This window comes from Arachis stenosperma, chromosome 1 (genome assembly GCF_014773155.1).
Source record: "Arachis stenosperma cultivar V10309 chromosome 1, arast.V10309.gnm1.PFL2, whole genome shotgun sequence".
In the NCBI taxonomy this organism is placed as follows: domain Eukaryota; kingdom Viridiplantae; phylum Streptophyta; class Magnoliopsida; order Fabales; family Fabaceae; genus Arachis; species Arachis stenosperma.
Genome location: NC_080377.1, coordinates 87,895,841 through 87,915,157, shown reverse-complemented (window position 1 = coordinate 87,915,157; position 19,317 = coordinate 87,895,841). Strand labels below are relative to the sequence as shown.

Genomic DNA, 19,317 nt, shown 5'->3' with positions numbered 1-19,317 from the left:
TCTACTTATATTTAAGTTGAAATGAAGACTTGAAATACATGACATTTTCTTTCTTGTAAAAAAAAGAAGACTCATAAAGACTTCAAACAGGAATTGAAACTAAGCATGAAACATAAACTATCCTAGCATGATTATTCAAGAAGTAAATAAAGAAAAAGCTTTAACAAAATTCAGAAATTGGAAAGTGTCAACCATGGGACTCAACAACCTTGAGCAGCTTCATCTTTAGTTCATTGGCCCCTTCCCCTTATCCTTCTTCTTGGGAGGGGATGAGCCACCTTCATCTGGCTTGGAGGAACCTTCTTGAGCCTTGGTGTCCTTGGACTTCCAAAACCCTAGCCTCCTCATATAATTTCTCTCATCTTCCTTATGTTTGGCTAGGATTTTCTCTTGTCTTGCACTTAGCTCTTCCATCCTTTGCATGAAGGTTGGGTATCCTGGGTTTAGAGCGGCAATAGCATTACACAAGTAATTCAGCTTTGCTTGTGTGTTAATGTCATACTGCCTCCTGGATATGGTCCTGGCATCATAGAGATGTCTGAATTCAGCCAAGTTCCTCTGTTGCCACTTGCCTTGCTCTGTTACTTTGTCCAGTGCGCTTCGCACCTCTCCCCAGTCAAATTGTTCTTGCTGTTCCTTCCTTATATGCTCCCAATTCTCTTGGAGTTGTTGAATATTCTGGTTGACTTGGTTCCATTATTGTTGCTGAGTCTCCTTGAATTGATTGACATCTTCCCTCAAGTGGTGTAGGTCTCCCTTCATTTGGTGTACATCTCCTTGCAATTGCTCCCAATTGAATCCCTTTGGAAATTGTTGATATTGGTAGTGTGGTGGTGGTTGAAGTGCCAGAAAGTGAGGTTGCTCTTCTAGCTCTCCCTCTTCTTGTTGTTGTTGCGGTTCATGAGTATGAGCTCTTCGTTCTCTAGCCTTGTTGAGTGGGTGGACAGCCACCACTTTGGCCATCTTCTTGGCAGTTATGAACTTGTCTTGTTTCACAAGCACTTCATCAATGATCTTTTCAACTCCAGCCTCATCACATAGCCTCTGTATAATGCGGGGAAATTCCAACCTTGTGTTGTTACTGGTGCTTTTCAGCACTTTGTTGATGTTGTTGGCGATCATCTCCCCCACGTTGATGTTTTCTCCTCTCATGATGCTGTACATGAGCACAACTCTCTCCTTGGTCACCTCTGAAGTGTTGGATTTGGGGATTAGGAACCTCCTCACAAATTCTAGCCACCCTCTAGCTTGGGAGCTCAAATCTCTTCTCTTCAATTGGTTGGGTATCCCATCCTTATCATTTATCCAATGCACATTCATCACACAGTTTCACTCAAAATCTCCTCAAACCCAGGGTCTTGCTGCTTTATTCTCTCTTTATAGCTCTGAGTGGAGCTTGTCATCTTCACCATTAGCATTCTTTCTATGCTAGAGGGGCTGTAGTCAATGGACTTCCTCCTTACATAGCTAATGTAGCTATATTGTTGCCCTGGTTGAGGTACTGCATTGGCACAAAACTCCCTCACCAAGCTCTCTACCACTTTTTTTGGTGGGTTGCATAGAAGTGACCAACCCCTCTGTTCGATCTCAATGTTGATTTCAATATGCTCATTCCTCCCTAGTTGAAACCCAACTTCTGGAATGATTTCCCTCTCACTCACCCAACCATAAAATTGATTTTGATTGAATACGGAGAGGAACTTGTAGTCATTAAAAGAGCTTGAGGATCCAGAGGTTGGTTCCTTGGTTTTTCTCTTCTTTGAGGCTGAGCTTTTTGGTGGTGCCATTAGGTTGGGAGAGCGTGAAAAAAATAATGGGGGTTGAAAGAAAGAGAAAGCAAAATATGATTTTGCTCCAACACCAAACTTAGGACTTGATTGTCCCAATCAAGAAAAAGAAAAAGAAAGTAGGGGATAAGACATAGTAGAAGATGAAAAGAGAAGCGAAGGTGAGGAGTGTGGGTGTTGCTAAAGTGGGAGAGGAGATGGGGGTTGAAGCTTTTATAATGGGTGAATGATGTGGTTTGAAGGTGAAAAATAAAAGGGATTAAATGTTTTTCCACTTTGGGAAGTGGCGCCTAACGTGGGAAGAGGCGCCAACTCTTTTCTCGCAGTGTCCTCTGCGTATGTCAAGTTCCAAAGTGCAAGTACACTTTGACTTCCTTGTTTTGTGAATTGTTTACCATGTGGGCCCCATCTTCTCTCCTGAAATTGAAACTGAACCCATTAGTAATGACAAAATCACCCCTTCATATTCCTTCTCATCAAGAATGAATTGGATTGCAACTGATGGATGTCCCTTGGGACACCAAACTTAATTCTTTGGCATCTTAATAAATTGGTTTCATCATTGTGTATTTAATGTGTTCATAAGAGTGGAATAACATCAATCTTTTCATTTTCTTTTGATTCCAATTCATCTGAACTCATTAAACCACGTTCATGTTCTTACCCAATGCATTAAGTGCTTTCAAATTGGGTGACTTGGGCTGCTATGTAATCATTGGTGGTGGCCACACCAAACTTAATCTCTGGGCTTACTCTTCAAAATTAAACTACTAATTGTTTGTAAGCCTAGATTAAGTGGGTGAGAGCTACACCAAACTTAGCAATTTAGCTAGTTCTCAGCCCATTCACTCATTATTATTCATCAAGTTGCAATTCCCAAATAGAACGAAATAAGAGAGTGTAAAGAAAATCTAGCTACCAAAGCTAACATCAAACTCTCTAATCTACAATTGTAAACTAATCCTAATTACTGAAATTTAAACTATCTAATGCAACAGAATTTAAACTACTTCTAAGAAAAGCAATTAAATAAAAAAGGATAAAGTGTTGGGGTACCTCCCAACTAGTGCTTCTTTATTGTCATTAGCTTGACATTCCTTTATCTTTAGATGAGTTTGTAGCTTACTCTCTGCTCCTCCAAGGAGCCTCCCAAGTAGTGTTTGAGTCTATGGCCATTGACAGAAAAATTTCTCTGAGTCTTGTCCTCCATGAGCTCCACATGACTATAGGGAAACACTTTGAGTATGGTGAAAGGTCCTGACCATCGAGACTTAAGTTTTCCAGGGAAGAACTTGAGTCTTGAGTTGTAGAGTAACACCTTCTGTCCATCAGTGAACTCCCTCCTTGCTATCTTTTGGTCATGCCACCTTTTTGTGTTTTCTTTGTAGAATTTTGCATTCTCATATGCTTGATTTCTAAACTCTTCCAGTTCATTGAGTTGCATCAATCTCTTTTCTCGAGCAGCTTGCTCATCAAAATTTAGTAGCTTTAGAGCCCAGAAAGCTCTATGCTCCAGTTCAACTGGTAAGTGACAAGCCTTGCCAAATACTAGTTAGTATGGTAACATCCTAATGGGGGTCTTGAAGGCTGTCCTGTACGTCCATAGAGCATCGTCTAGCTTCTTAGACCAGTCCTTTACTGAGCTTCCAACAGTTTTTTCAAGGATTCATTTCAGCTCTCTGTTGGAGATCTCAGCTTGCCCGTTAGTCTGTGGGTGGTATGGAGTTGCCACTTTGTGCTTTACTCCATATCTGAGAAGGAGTACTTCCAGTTGTTTGTTGCAGAAGTGTGATCCTCCATCCCTAATGAGAGCTTTGGGAACTCCAAATTTGTTGAAGATGTTCCTTCTCAAGAAGCTTATCACAACCTTGTTGTCATTTGTTGCGGTAGCTATGGCCTCTACCCACCTTGAAACATAATCAATAGCCACTAATATGTTGCTATTTGAGTATGAGGTTGGGAAGGGTCCCATGAAATATATCCCCCATACATCAAATAGTTCCAGCTCTAGTATGTATTACTGTGGCATCTCATTCCTCTTGGTTAGATTACCAGCTCTTTGACATTCGTCACACCTTGACACCATTTTCTTGGCATCCTTAAACATTGTTGGCCAGTAAAATCTGGATTGAAGCACTTTTGCTGCTATCTTTTTTCCACTGAAGTGACCTCCATATGCTGACCCATGGCACTGCCATAACACTTCTTGCCCTTCTTCATGGGATATACATCTTCTTAGGACACCATCAGTACACTTTTTGAACAAATAGGGGTCATCCCAGATGTAGTGTTTGGCATCCTTGATTAGCTTCCTCCTCATGTGCTTATTGATGTTAGTTGGTAGCTTCCCAATAGCCTTGAAGTTAGCTATGTCTGCGAACCAAGGGGCTACTTGAATCATCATCAAGTGTTCATCAGGAAAGCTTTCATTTACTGCTAGTTGCTGCATTTCTTCTTCTTCTGAGATCCTTGAGAGGTGGTCAGCTACTTTATTCTCTGCTCCGCTCCTATCTTTAATCTCAATATCAAATTCTTCGAGCAGCAGGATCCACCTTATTAGTCTGGGCTTAGATTCTTGTTTGGTAAGCAAGTATTTGAGTGCTGCATGATCAGTGAACACAATTACTTTTGAGCCAATGAGATATGATCTAAACTTATCAAAAGCAGAAACTATGGCTAAAAGTTCTTTGTCTGTGGTGGTATAGTTCCTTTGATTCTCATTAAGGACCTTGCTAGCATAGTAAATAACATGTATTAGCTTGTCTTTCCTCTATCCTAGGACAGCACCAACAGCAAAATTAGATGCATCACACATTAGTTCAAAGGGAAGATCCCAGCTTGGTGGTGCTATAATAGATGCAGAGGAGAGTTTCTTTTTGAGTTCATCAAAGGCTACTATGCACTCTCTATCAAAAACAAAGGGAGTATTTAAGATAAGTAGGTTGCTAAGGGGTTTTGCAATCTTTGAAAAATCTTTAATAAACCTCCTATAGAACCCAGCATGTCCCAAAATGCTTCTGATTGCTTTGACATTGCAAGGTGAAGGTAATTTTTCAATTACTTCCACTTTTGCTCTGTCTACTTCTATGCCATCTTTTGAAATCTTCTTACCAAGAACCACCCCTTCAGTTACCATAAAATGGCACTTCTCCTAGTTTAAAACCAGGTTGGTTTCTTGACACCTTTTTAGCACAAGAGAAAGATGGTATAGGCAATCGGAATATGAGTTCCCAAACATAGAGAAATTGTCCATAAATACTTCTATGAACTTCTCAATCATATCTAAAAAAATAGAGAGCATGCACCTTTGGAATGTTGCAGGTGCATTGCACAATCCAAAGGGCATCCTCCTATAAGCAAAAACGCCATATGGGCAAGTAAATGAAGTTTTTTCTGATCCTTGGGGTCTACAACAATTTGGTTGTAGCCCGAATATTCGTCCAGAAAACAATAGTACTCATGTCCTGCCAATCTTTCAAGCATTTGGTCCATGAAGGGTAGGGAAAAGTGATCATTCCGGGTGGCTTCATTAAGTTTCCGGTAGTAAATGCACATACGCCATCCGGTTACCATCCTTGTGGGTATCAATTCATTCTTCTCATTTGCCATAATAGTGATCCCTCCTTTCTTAGGAACTACTTGCACCGGGCTTACCCAAGGGCTATCTGAGATGGGGTAGATCACCCCCTGCTTGCCACAATTTCAACACTTCTTTCTGAACCACTTCATTCATAGTTGGGTTCAGCCTCCTTTGTTGCTGTCTTGAGGATTTGGCATCATCTTCAAGTAAGATTTTATGCATGCACATTGAAGGACTGATCCCCTTTAAATCTAAAAGTGTCTAGCCTATGGCATCCTTGTGTTGTCTCAGCACTTGGATAAGTTCATCTTCTTGTTCCTTACTCAAACTTGAATTTATGATTACTGGGTGAGTGTTGTTATCACCCAGATATGCATATTTCAAGCTGGGTGGTAAGGCTTTCAGCTCTAGTTTTGGTGACTCTACATCTTTGTTGTCTGTGGTAGTTGGCATGATTGAGTTCCTCATGGTTGCTTGTGGTAGTTCTCCATCTGGTGCTTGTTCCAGCTCAATGCTTTCTCCACATTATTCTATTCTTTTTCCATGACTTCTTGAACTGTCTGTTCCATGGTGTCCACCAGCATACATTCTCCTATGGGTTCCTTGGGGTAACTCATTACTTTAAAGATGTTGAAGACCATTTTCTCTTCATTCAATCTCAAGACTAGTTCCCCTTTCTGCACATCAATGATGGCTCCACCAGTTGCTAGAAATGGTCTTCCTAGAATAGTTGACGTATTGGCCTCTTCTTCCATGTCCAGCACAACAAAATCAGCAGGGAATATGAATTCTCCTACTTCCACTAACAAGTCTTCCACCACCTTATGTGGAAACTTAAATGTTATGTCAGCCAATTGGAGTGCCATTCTTGTTTGCTTGGCTTCCTCAATCTTCATCCTTCTCATCATGGTTAGGGACATAAGATTTATGCTAGCTCCCAAATCACACAAAGCTTTCTCAATAGTGATGTCCCCTATAATATAGGGGATTTGAAAACTCCCTGGGTCTTTTAGCTTTTGAGGAAACTTCTTTTATATGATGGCGCTGTATTCCTCAATCAATACTATGGTTTCTTTTGCCTCCTAGTTCCTTTTTTTTGTTATAAGCTCCTTTAAGAACTTGGCATAGAGTGGCATTTGTTCTAATGCCTCAGCAAATGGTATGTTGATTTGGAGCCTCTTAAAGATCTCTAGGAACTTAGAGAACTGGCCATCCTTCCCATCTTTTCTCAGTCTTTGTGGATATGGTGCCTTTGGCACATAAGGCTTCAAGACTGGTTTAGGTGGAGGTGAAGCTGGGGTCTCCCTTTCATCCTCATTCCCATGTTTTGATGCAACCTCTTCATGATTATCTTTGCTTGGGACTCCTTCCTCTACAACCTTCCCACTTCTTAGAGTTATGGCTTTGCATTCCCCTCTTGGGTTAGCCATGGTATCGCTGGGAAATGTGTGTGTGGGAAGTGGGATTTGCTTGGACAAAATCCCCATTTGTGCTTCCAACTTTGAGATTGCTGCACCTTGATTTTTCAGATTTCACCTGTATTCCTCTTGATTAGCATCTATCCTTCTGTCAGTTTGTGCTTGTCTGTCCATGAGGGAGGAGACTGCCCCTGAAATTTGGAATGACAGTTGTGCTATTACAGCCTCCATCCTTTCAAAGTTGCTCTTGATTTTGCATGGTTGCATAGTTGAGGATGGTTCATCTTGATTGAGGTTTTTGTGTATGGGTTGGTTGTTATGGTATGATGTGTTTTGTGAGTTATGGTAGGGTCTATGGTTCCCTGTTTGATGGTTGGGGTTGTGGTTGGGATACTGATTTGATGGATAAGGCTTGTTGTGGTCCTGGTTGTGGTTTTGTTGATTTCCCCATCCAAAGTTTGGGTGGTTCTTCCAACCTGGGTTGTATGTCTTAGAGTGTGGGTCATATGGTGTTCTGGATGAATTATGCACATAATTAGCTTGTTCCCAGTCACCTTCAGATTCTGATGCATTCCCTTCTTATTGAGGAGTTTGGTCTTGAATGACTGAGGCTTGGTTGGCCTCCATCCTCTTGGTTAAGGCTGCTATTTGTGCTGCAATTGCCTTGTTCTGAGCTAACAAAGCATCTACAGAATTGAGTTCTAGCACTCCCTTCTTCTGAGTCCTTTATGAGGCATAGAAATACTCATTTTCAGCTACAGTCTCAATGACATCTATGACATCTTCAATGGTTTTCTTTTTTATTGAGTGAGCCTCCTGAAGAATGATCCACTGCCTTCTTTACTTCATAAGATAATCTCTCATAAAAGATATGTAGTTATACCCACTCATTGAACATTTTCGGTGGGCATCTTCTTGTCAGATCTTTGAATCTCTCCCAGGCTTCATAGAGTGTTTCTCCATCTTGTTGTCTGAAAGTTTGTACCTCAGCTCTCAGCCTATTAATTCTTTGTGGAGGGTAAAGATTCACGACCTCCTCCCATGTAGTTAGGCTATCCTTGGGGAATGATTCCAACCACTTTATTGCCTTATCTCTGAGGGAGAAAGGGAACAAGAGTAGTTTGTAGATGTCAAGGTGTACCCCGTTGGACTTTACAGTATCACATATCCTCAAGAATGTGTTGAGATGTTGATTAAGATCTTCTTGAGCACTTCCTCCATATGAGCAATTATTCTGAACAAGTGTGATGAGCTGAGGCTTCAGCTCAAAATTATTGGCAAGAATTGTTGGCTTTAGGATGCTGCTACCATAATTCCCTGTGTTTGGGTTGATGTAGGAGCCTAAGACTCTCCTTTCTTGCCCATCATGATTGACTGGGCCTCCTCTAGCATGGTTATGAACTTCTTCCTCATGGTGATTCTCCATATTCTCCTCCATGTTTGTTTCAAAATACTCTTCCTCTTCCTCAGTACCAATGACTCTCTTCCCTCTTGCTTCCCTCCTTAATCTAAGGAAGGTCCTCTCAGGTTCAGAATCAAAGGAAGTTGAAGCTCCGCTTCTCAATGGATGAAGAAATTACATTTGTTAGAGTAGTTATTAGTGTGAGTGGTGCAATTGATCAAACAGTTGGAAGAGTGGAAATATGGACACTAAATAAGATAATCAAAGAAGAAGGAAATAGAACTCAAAATAAAACAAAAAATGCTAAATAAAAGAGATTAAAGTAACAAGTAAATTAAATTGCTTAATCTAGCTCTCCAATCAATTTAATCACTGTCAAATTTAAGCCAATCCCCGGTAACAGCGCCATAAAACTTGATGACCGAATTTAATACCCCTTTCAAAAATTAGTGAATTAGTTCTTTTGGCAAGCGCACCAAAATTATCGCCAAGTAATAACCCACAGTAGAGTGGGATCGTATCCACAGCGATTGGCAAATTCAAGCAGTTTTAATTGATTGATGAATTAGTCAAGTGGATCAATAAGATTGTGAAGTGCAGAATTGTAAATAACATAAACGTAAATGACTAGAATATAAAGAAAAGCAATAAAGTGCAGGAATGGAAATTGTAGAATGTAAAGTGCTGAATCATAAATGACTTGAATGTAAATGGGAGTGGGGAATTGCTGAATGTAAAATTAAGCTGTAAAGAAATGAATAGATAAGAATGGGGAAATTCATTGAGATTGGGAGATGTTGTCTCTTTGGAACAAATCCAGCTTATATCCTCTTCAATCATGTAACTCATTGACCTCTTGGCAATCATGATTGATTGAGCCCCAATCCCTTGGTTACTCAATCTCTCAGATCTTGATCAATAGCCAATTCCTTGGTCTAATTGCTCATGAAGAGATATATGCTTGGTCCCTGATTATATCACACACCCTCATAGGTCCAGGTAGAGGGGGGATTATATGTCACGTATCCCATCACCAAAACCCAGATTCTACTCAAGTGTGAGAAGGGATTTCAAGCATGGTTTCATGTTTCCTTTCCCAAGGTTCCCGTGAAACCCAATTGCATTCAATCTCTTTCCCAAGATAATTGAACACTAAGCATTAAGAACGAAATTCCTTCTAGAAAATCAAAGAGAAGATGAAGAGAAGAAGAATTTCACTATTATCAATCTATCAAGTACAATAGAGCTCCCTCTCTCAATGAGAGGGAAGTTAGCTACTCAAAGCTTGAAAAGTACTCAAAAGTAGAGTGTAAAAGTGGATCTAGAACTAACTGCTTAACCCCTCTTCAGTACTCCTTTGGGGTATTTATACTACTCCTAGTAAAAAATAAAAGAATTACAAAAGTGAAAAAGGGAAAATTACATTTTGGAGGGAAAGAAAACACTCAATAAGCGTGACTTCTTAGCTGGCGTGTGGCTGGCGCTTTACCAGCGTGTCACGTGCCATTCAAACTAACTTGGTGTGCCACACTCAATCCCTCAAGTGGCACGCTCGTCCCTTTGTCAACCTTGGCGTGCCACGCCTTTGAACTCAAGTGGCACGCGATATTGGAATTCTTGTGTTGGTGTGCCACGCCTTCGAGCTCAAGTGGCACGCCCCTTTGCTTTTCCAATTTCCTTTGCCTCTGGAAACTTGAACTAGCATGGCACGCCCAGGGTCTGGTATGCCACGCCCTTGTTGTGTGCGTGGCTAAGCTCCTATGGAAAGTTGCACTAGCGTGGCACGCCCAGGGTCTGGCGTGCCACGCCCCTTTGTGAGTGAATGGTTCCTCTATTTGGCGTGCCACACCACGAACTCTAGTGGCACGCCCCAATACTTCTTTGCTCTCTGAATGGCACTGGCGTGCCACGCCTGGTTGCTCAAGTGACACGCCTAAGTGAAGAATAGTGAATGGCGTTCCACGCCTTCGATACCAAGTGGCACAGCCCATGTAATTGGCCTTTTCCATCCTCTCTGGAAACTTATACCAGCGTGCCACGCCTAAAGGTTAGCGTGCCACGCCCATGATCTTATTTTGTTCCAGTAGTTGGCGTGCCACGCCTCGGCCTTCAAGTGGCACACCCAGGTGAGGTTGAGAGGTTGGCGTGCCACGCCTACGACTTCAAGTGGCACGCCCAGTCTTCAATTGCCTTAAGCCCCTTCTCTGGATCATTGTACCAGCGTGCCACGCCATGCTGCTCAAGTGGCACGCCCATGTATTTGTGCATTCTCCAAGCTTGGCGTGTCACGCCTGGGTCTTCAAGTGGCACGCCAAAGTGACTTTTTGGAGCTGGCGTGCCATGCCTTCGACACCAAGTGGCACGCCATAGTGGAGGTTCTTCTTGAGATGGTGAGTTGGTGGTGCGCGAAATTGTGAACAATACTTTTCACAACTCTCATAATCCCTGGTCATGAACTCCAAAAACTTGGTGGTTCAATTCCATGGCATTACACAACTTCGCACAACTAACCAGCAAGTGCACTGGGTCGTCCAAGTAATACCTTACGTGAGTAAGGGTCGATCCCACGGAGATTGTTAGCATTGAAGCAAGCTATGGTCATCTTGTAAATCTTAGTCAGGCAAACTCAATTGTATATGATGATGAACGAAAATACTATAAAGATAAAGATAGTGATACTTATGTATATCATTGGTGTAAGAGCTTCAGACAAGCGTATGAAGATGCCTTCCCTTCCGTCTCTCTGCTTTCCTACTGCCTTCATCCAATCCTTCTTACTCCTTTCCATGGCAAGCTTGTGTAGGGTTTCACCATTGTCAGTGGCTACCTCCCATCCTCTCAGTGAAAGCGATTGCATATGTCCTGTCACGGCATAGCGGAATTCAGCTGTCGGTTCTCGGTCAGGCCGGAATAATATCCATTGATACTTTTGCGTCTGTCACTAACGCCCTAGCCTGCTAGGAGTTTGAAGCACGTCACAGTCATTCAGTCATTGAATCCTACTCAGAATACCACAGACAAGGTTAGACCTTCCGGATTCTCTTGAATGCTGCCATCAGTTCTTGCCTATACCACGAAGACTCTGATCTCACGGAATGGTTGGCTCGTTTGTCAGGCGAGCACTCGGTTGTCAGGCGATCAACCATGCATCGTGCAATCGGGAATCCAAGAGATATTCACTAAGCCTCAGATGCTTGTAGAACAAGAATGGTTGTCAGTCACCTTGTTCATGAGTGAGAATGGTGATGGGCGTCAATCATCACCTTCATCAAGTTGAAGAACAAGTGATATCTTGGACAAAGAACAAGTGGAATTGAATGGAAGAACAATAGTAATTGCATTAATACTCGAGGTACAGCAGAGCTCCACACCTTAATCTATGGTGTGTAGAAACTCCACCGTTGAAAATACATAAGAACAAGGTCTAGGCATGGCCGAATGGCCAGCCTCCCAATGATCTAAGATAGCATAAAACAAAGATAGCTACCCAAAAGTCTCCCAATACAATAGTAAAAGGTCCTACTTATAGAAAACTAGTACATAGATGAGTAAATGACATAAAAATCCACTTCCGGGCCCACTTGGTGTGTGCTTGGGCTGAGCAATGAAGCTTTTTTCGTGTAGAGACTCTCCTTGGAGTTAAACGCCAGCTTTAGTGCCAGTTTGGGCGTTTAACTCCCAATTAGGTGCCAGTTCCGGCGTTTAACGCTGGAATTTCTTGAGGTGACTTTGAACGCCGGTTTGGGCCATCAAATCTTGGGCAAAGTATGGACTATTATATATTGCTGGAACGCCCAGGATGTCTAATTTGCAACGCCGTTGAGAGCGCGCCAATTGGGCTTCTGTAGCTCAAGAAAATTCACTTCGAGTGCAGGGAGGTCAGAATCCAACAGCATCTGCAGTCCTTTTGAGTCTCTGGATCAGATTTTTGCTCAGGTCCCTCAATTTCAGCCAGAAAATACTTGAAATCACAGAAAAACACACAAACTCATAGTAAAGTCCAGAAAAGTGAATTTTAACTAAAAACTAATAAAAATATACTAAAAACTAACTAGATCATACTAAAAATATACTAAAAACAATGCCAAAAAGCATACAAATTATCCGCTCATCACAACACCAAACTTAAATTGTTGCTTGTCCCCAAGCAACTGAAGATCAAATAAGATAAAAAGAAGAGAATATGCAATGAACTCCAAAAACATCTATGAAGATTAGTATTAATTAGATGAGCGGGGCTTTTATCTTTTTGCCTCTGAATAGTTTTGGCATCTCACTTTATGCCTTATAATTCAGAATGATTGGCTTCTTTAGGAACTTAGAATCCAGATAGTGTTAATGATTCTCCTAGTAAAGTATGATGATTCTTGAACATAGCCATTTATTGAGTCTTGGCTGTGGCCCAAAGCACTCTGTCTTCCAGTATTACCACCGGATACATACATGCCACAGACACATAATTGGGTGAACCTTTTCAGATTGTGACTCAGCTTTGCTAAAGTCCCCAATTAGAGGTGTCCAGGGTTCTTAAGCACACTCTTATTTGCCTTGGATCACAACTCTTATTTTTTTTTTTTTTTTTTTAATTTTTTTTTTCGGTTTTTGCTTGCTTTCTTTCATGCTTCAAGAATCATTTTTTTATGATTTTTTTCAGATCCTCAGTAATATGTCTCCTTTTTCATCATTCTTTCAAGAGCCCACATTCATGAACCACAAGTTCAAAAGACATATGCACTGTTCAAGCATACATTCAGAGAACAAAAGTGTTGCCACCACATCAAATAATTAAACTATTATAAAATTCAGAATTCATGCAATTCTTTCCTTTTCAATTAAGCACGTTTTTATTAAAGAAAGGTGATGGATTCATAGGACATTCATAACTTTAAGGCATAGACACTAAGACACTAATGATCACAAGACACAAACATGGACAAACATAAAGCATAAAAATCGAAAAACAGAAGAATAAAGAACAAGGAAATCAAGGAATGGGTCCACCTTAGTGATGGCGGCTCTTTCTTCCTCTTGAAGATCCTATGGAGTGCTTGAGCTCCTCAATGTCTCTTCCTTGTCTTTGTTGCTCCTCCCTCATGATTCTTTGGTCTTCTTTAATTTCATGGAGGAGAATGGAGTGTTCTTGATGCTCCACCCTTAGTTGTCCCATGTTGGAACTCAACTCTCCTAGGGAGGTGTTTAGTTGCTCCCAATAATTTTGTGGAGGAAAGTGCATCCCTTGAGGAATCTCAGGGATCTCTTGATGAGAGGGGTCTCTTGTGTACTACATCCTTTTCTTGGTGATGGGCTTGTCCTCATCAATGGGGGTATCTCCTTCTATGTCAACTCCAACTGAATAACAGAGGTGACAAATGAGGTGAGGAAAGGCTAACCTTGCCAAGGTGGAGGTCTTGTCCGCCACCTTATAGAGTTCTTGGGCTATAACCTCATGAACCTCTATTTCTTCTCCAATCATGATGCTATGAATCATGATGGCCCGGTCTAGAGTAACTTCGGACCGGTTGCTAGTGGGAATGATTGAGCGTTGTATGAACTCCAACCATCCTCTAGCCACGGGCTTGAGGTCATGCCTTCTCAATTGAACCGGCTTTCCTCTTGAATCTTGCTTCCATTGTGCGCCCTCTTCACATATGGTTGTGAGGACTTGGTCCAACCTTTGATCAAAGTTGACCCTTCTAGTGTAAGGATGCTCATCTCCTTGCATCATAGGCAAGTTGAACGCCACCCTCACACTCTCCGGACTAAAATCCAAGTATTTCCCCCGAACCATAGTGAGATAATTCTTTGGATTCGGGTTCACACTTTGGTCATGGTTCTTGGTGATCCATGCATTGGCATAGAACTCTTGAACCATCAAGATTCCGACTTGTTGAATGGGGTTGGTGAGTACTTCCCAACCTCTTCTTCGGATCTCATGGCGGATCTCCGGATATTCACCCTTTTTGAGTGAAAAGGGGACCTCGGGGATCACCTTCTTCAAGGCCACAACTTCATAGAAGTGGACTTGATGCACCCTTGAGAGGAATCTATCCATCTCCCATGACTCGGAGGTGGAAGCTTTTGCCTTCCCTTTCCTCTTTCTAGAGGTTTCTCCGGCCTTGGATGCCATAAATGGTTATGGAAAAACGAAAAAGCAACGCTTTTACCACACCAAACTTAAAATGTTTGCTCGTCCTCGAGCAAAAGAAGAAAGAAGAGAGTAGAAGAAGAAGAAATGAGGAAGAGGGAGAAGGTGGTGTGTTCGGCCAAGAAGGGTAAGAAAGGGTGTTTAGGTTGTGTGAAAATGAAGAGTTGAAGAAGGGTATTTATAGGAGAGAGGGGGGTAAAGGTTCGGCCATTATGGGTGGGTTTGGGAGGGAAAGTGGTTTGAATTTGAAGGGTGAGGTTGGTGGGGTTTTATGAAGGATGGATGTGAGTGGTGAAGAGAAAGATGGGAGTTGATAGGTGAGGGGTTTGTGGGGAAGAGGTAATGAGGTGATTGGTGAATGGGGGAAGAAGAAAGAGATTGATGGTGGGGTCCTGTGGGGTCCACAGATCCTGTGGTGTCAAGGAAAAGTCATCCCTGCACCAAATGTTGCTCAAAATCACGTTTTGAGCTATTTCTGGCGTTAAACGCCGGGCTGGTGCCCATTCCTGGCGTTTAACGCCAGGTTGTTGCCCTTTACTGGCGTTTAACACCAGTCTGGTGCCCCTTTCTGGCGTTAAACGCCCAGAATGGTGCCAGACTGGGCGTTAAACGCCCAACAGCTAGCATTACTGGCGTTTGAACGCCAGCTTCTTCTCCTCCAGGGTGTGCTGTTTTTCTTCCTGTTTTTCATTTTGTTTTTGCTTTTTTCATTGTTTTTGTGACTTCTTATGATCATCAACCTACAAAAAAGATAAAATAACAAAAGAAAGTAGTTAACTATAAAACATTGGGTTGCCTCCCAACAAGCGCTTCTTTAATGTCATTAGCTTGACAGAGGACTCTCATGGAGCCTCAGAAATACTCAGGGCCGTGTGGGAACCTCCCAACACCAAACTTAGAGTTTGAATGTGGGGGTTCAACACCAAACTTAGAATTTGGTTGTGGCCTCCCAACACCAAACTTAGAGTTTGACTGTGGGGGCTCTGCTTGGCTCTGTTTTGAGAGAAGCTCTTCATGCTTCCTCTCCATGATGATAGAGGGATGTCCTTGGGCCTTAAACACCAAGGATTCTCCATTCCCTTGAATGGTCAACTCTCCTCTATCAACATCAATCACAGCCTTTGCTGTGGCTAGGAAGGGTCTGCCAAGGATGATGGATTCATCCATACACTTCCCAGTCTCTAGGACTATGAAATCAGTAGGGATGTAATGGTCTTCAATCTTCACCAAAACATTCTCTACAAGTCCATGAGCTTGTTTTCTTGAATTGTCTGCCATCTCTAATGAGATTCTTGCAGCTTGCACCTCAAAGATCCCTAATTTCTCCATTACAGAGAGGGGCATGAGGTTTACACTTGACCCTAAGTCACACAAGGCCTTCTTGAAGGTCATGGTGCATATGGTACAAGGTATAGAAAACTTCCCAGGATCTTGCCTCTTTTGAGGCAGTTTCTGCCTAGACAAGTCATCCAGTTCTTTGGTGAGCAAAGGTGGTTCATCCTCCCAAGTCTCATTTCCAAATAACTTGTCATTTAGCTTCATGATTGCTCCAAGGTATTTAGCAACTTGCTCTTCAGTGACATACTCATCCTCTTCAGAGGAAGAATACTCATCAGAGCTCATGAATGGCAGAAGTAAGTCCAATGGAATCTCTATGGTCTCATTTTGAGCCTCAGATTCCCATTGTTCCTCATTGAGGAACTCAGAGGAGATTGGTACACGCCCACTGAGGTCTTCCTCAGTGGCGTCCTCCTCCTCTCTTTCCTCTCCATATTCGGCCATGTCTATGGCTTTGCACTCTCCTTTTGGATTTTCTTCTGTATTACTTGGGAGAGTGCTAGGAGGGAGTTCAGTAACTTTCTTGCTCAGCTGACCTACTTGTCCTTCCAAATTTCTGATGGAGGACCTTGTTTCATTCATGAAACTTTGAGTGGTCTTTATTAGATCAGAGACCATTGTTGCTAAGTCAGAAGTACTCTGCTTAGAACTCTCTGTCTGTTGCTGAGAAGATGATGGAAAAGGCTTGTTATTGCTAAACCTGTTTCTTCCACCATTATTGTTATTGAAACCTTGTTGAGGTCTCTCTTGATTCTTCCATGAGAAATTTGGGTGATTCCTCCATGAAGAATTATAGGTGTTTCCATAGGGTTCTCCTAGGTAATTCACCTCTTCCATGGAAGGGTTCTCAGGATCATAAGCTTCTTCCTCAGATGAAGCATCCTTAGTACTGTTTGGTGCATTTTGCATTCCAGACAGACTTTGAGAAATCAAATTGACTTGTTGAGTCAATATCTTGTTCTGAGCCAATATGGCATTCAGAGTGTCAATCTCAAGAACTCCTTTCTTCTGACTAGTCCCATTGTTCACAGGATTCCTTTCAGAAGTGTACATGAATTGGTTATTTGCAACCATTTCAATCAGTTCTTGAGCTTCTGCAGGCGTCTTCTTCAGATGAAGAGATCCTCCAGCAGAGCTATCCAAGGACATCTTAGATAGTTCAGAGAGACCATCATAGAAAATACCTATGATGCTCCATTCAGAAAGCATGTCTGAGGGACATCTTCTGATTAATTGTTTGTATCTTTCCCAAGCTTCATAGAGGGATTCTCCATCCTTCTGTCTGAAGGTTTGGACTTCCACTCTAAGCTTACTCCATCTTTGTGGTGGAAAGAACTTTGCCAAGAAGGCATTGACTAGCTTTTCCGAAGAGTCCAGGCTTTCTTTAGGTTGAGAATCCAACCATATTCTAGCTCTGTCTCTTACAGCAAAAGGGAATAGCATCAGTCTGTAGACCTCAGGGTCTACCCCATTAGTCTTGACTGTGTCACAGATTTGCAAGAATTCAGCTAAAAACTGATGAGGATCTTCCATTGGAAGTCCATGGAACTTGCAATTCTGTTGCATTAGAGAAACTAATTGAGGCTTAAGCTCAAAGTTGTTTGCTCCAATGGCAGGGATAGAGATGCTTCTCCCATAAAAATCAGGAGTAGGTGCAGTGAAGTCACCCAGCACCTTCCTTGCATTGTTGGCATTGTTGTTGTTTTCAGCTGCCATGTGTTCTTCTTCTTTGAAGAATTCGGTCAGGTCCTCTAAAGAGAGTTGTGCCTTGGCTTCTCTTAGCTTTCTCTTCAAGGTTCTCTCGGGTTCAGGGTCAGCTTCAACAAGAATGCCTTTGTCTCTGCTCCTGCTCATATGAAAGAGAAGAGAACAAGAGAAATGTGGAATCCTCTATGTCACAGTACAGAGATTCCTTGAAGTGTCAGAGGAAAAGAAAAATAGAAGAAAAGAAGGTAGAAGAATTCGAACTTGATTAGTTAGAGTTCGAATTGTGCATTAAGAAGGAGTAGTACTCCATAAATAGAAGGATGTGAGAAGGAGGGAAGAGGATTTCGAAAATTAATTAGAAAGATGTCAAAAACATTTTAAAAATTGATTGATAATTTTCGAAAATTGAAAGTGGGGAAGAATTGAAGTGATTTTTGAAAAAGATTTTGAAATTAGAAGTCAAAAAGATTTGATTGAAAACTATTTTGAAAAAGATGAGGTTAAAGAGATTTGATTGAAAAGTTATGGTTTTAAAAAGATGTGATTGAGAAGATATGATTTGAAAACAATTTTAAAAGATATGATTTGAAAACAATTTGAAAAGATATGAATTTAAAAAAAAATATTAATGACTTTCCTAACAAGAAAAGATAAGATTCAAACATAAAACCTTTCTTAATAGAAAAGGCAAAAAATGTTTAATCAAATCATTAATTGTTGGTAAGTATCTTTGAAAAAGGAAAGAAATTGATTTTGAAAACATTTGATTGAAAAGATATGATTTGAAAAAGATTTGGTTTTGAAAAATTTTGAAAACTTGAAAAAAAATTGATTTGAAAACAAAATCTTCCTCCTAGCACCATCCTGGCGTTAAACGCCCAGAATGGTATACATTCTGGCGTTTAACGCCCAAAATGCTACCTCTTTGGGCGTTAAACGCCCAACCAGGTACCCTGGCTGGCGTTTAAACGCCAGTCTGTCTTCTTCACTGGACATTTTTGAATGCTCAGCTTTTTCTGTATAATTCCTCTGCAGCATGTTCTGAATCTTCAATTCTCTGTATCATTGACTTGAAAAGACACAAATTAAAAATATTTTTGGATTTTTAATAATAAAGAACAATCAAAATGTAACTAGAACCAAACAACAATGCATGCAGGACACCAAACTTAGCAGTTTGTATACTACTGACACTATCGAAATGAGAATGCATATGAGACACACAAAATACTTCAAGTCAATAGAATTCAAAGATTAGAACAAAGAACTATATGCATGGATTCGAAAAATATAACAAAAACATGCATTTGACACCAAACTTAAGATGAGACTCTAGACTCAAACAAGAAACATCAAATATTTTTGGTTTTTTTGTGATTTTGTAATTTTTTTGTGTTTTTCGAAAATTAAGTGGAAAAAGATATCAAAATTCTTAATGAGAATTCCAGGAATCAGTGCAATGCTAGTCTAAGACTCCGGTCCAGGAATTAGACATGGCTTCTCAGCCAGCCAAGCTTTCAAAGAAAGCTTCGGTCCAAAACACTAGACATGACCAAAGGTCATCCAAGTCTTAGCAGATCACTGCTCCAAAAGCAAGATTGATGAAAATCAACAAGCTCTTGTGGTGATAAGTTGAAACCTCGGTCCAATCAGATTAGACATGGCTTCTCAGCCAGCCAGATTTCAACAAATCATCATGAAACTCTAGAATTCATCTTTAAGAATTTCGAAAAAAATAAATACCTAATCTAAGCAACAAGATGAACCGTCAGTTGTCCAAACTAGAACAATCCCAGGCATTGTTACCAAAAGCTTGCTCAAAACTTGAACAATCCCCGGCAACAGCGCCAAAAACTTGGTGGGCGAAATTGTGAACAATACTTTTCACAACTCTCATAATCCCTGGTCATGAACTCCAAAAACTTGGTGGTTCAATTCCA

General features: G+C 41.2%; 1 non-coding gene across 1 annotated transcript; it reads left to right on the top strand.

Annotated features, from left to right (window-relative positions):
• Positions 1–16,873: 16,873 nt before the first annotated feature.
• Positions 16,874–16,981, top strand: LOC130952179 (small nucleolar RNA R71). The gene has a single exon (XR_009074364.1). It is a non-coding gene; the product is annotated as a small nucleolar RNA R71 (small nucleolar RNA).
• Positions 16,982–19,317: the final 2,336 nt, after the last annotated feature.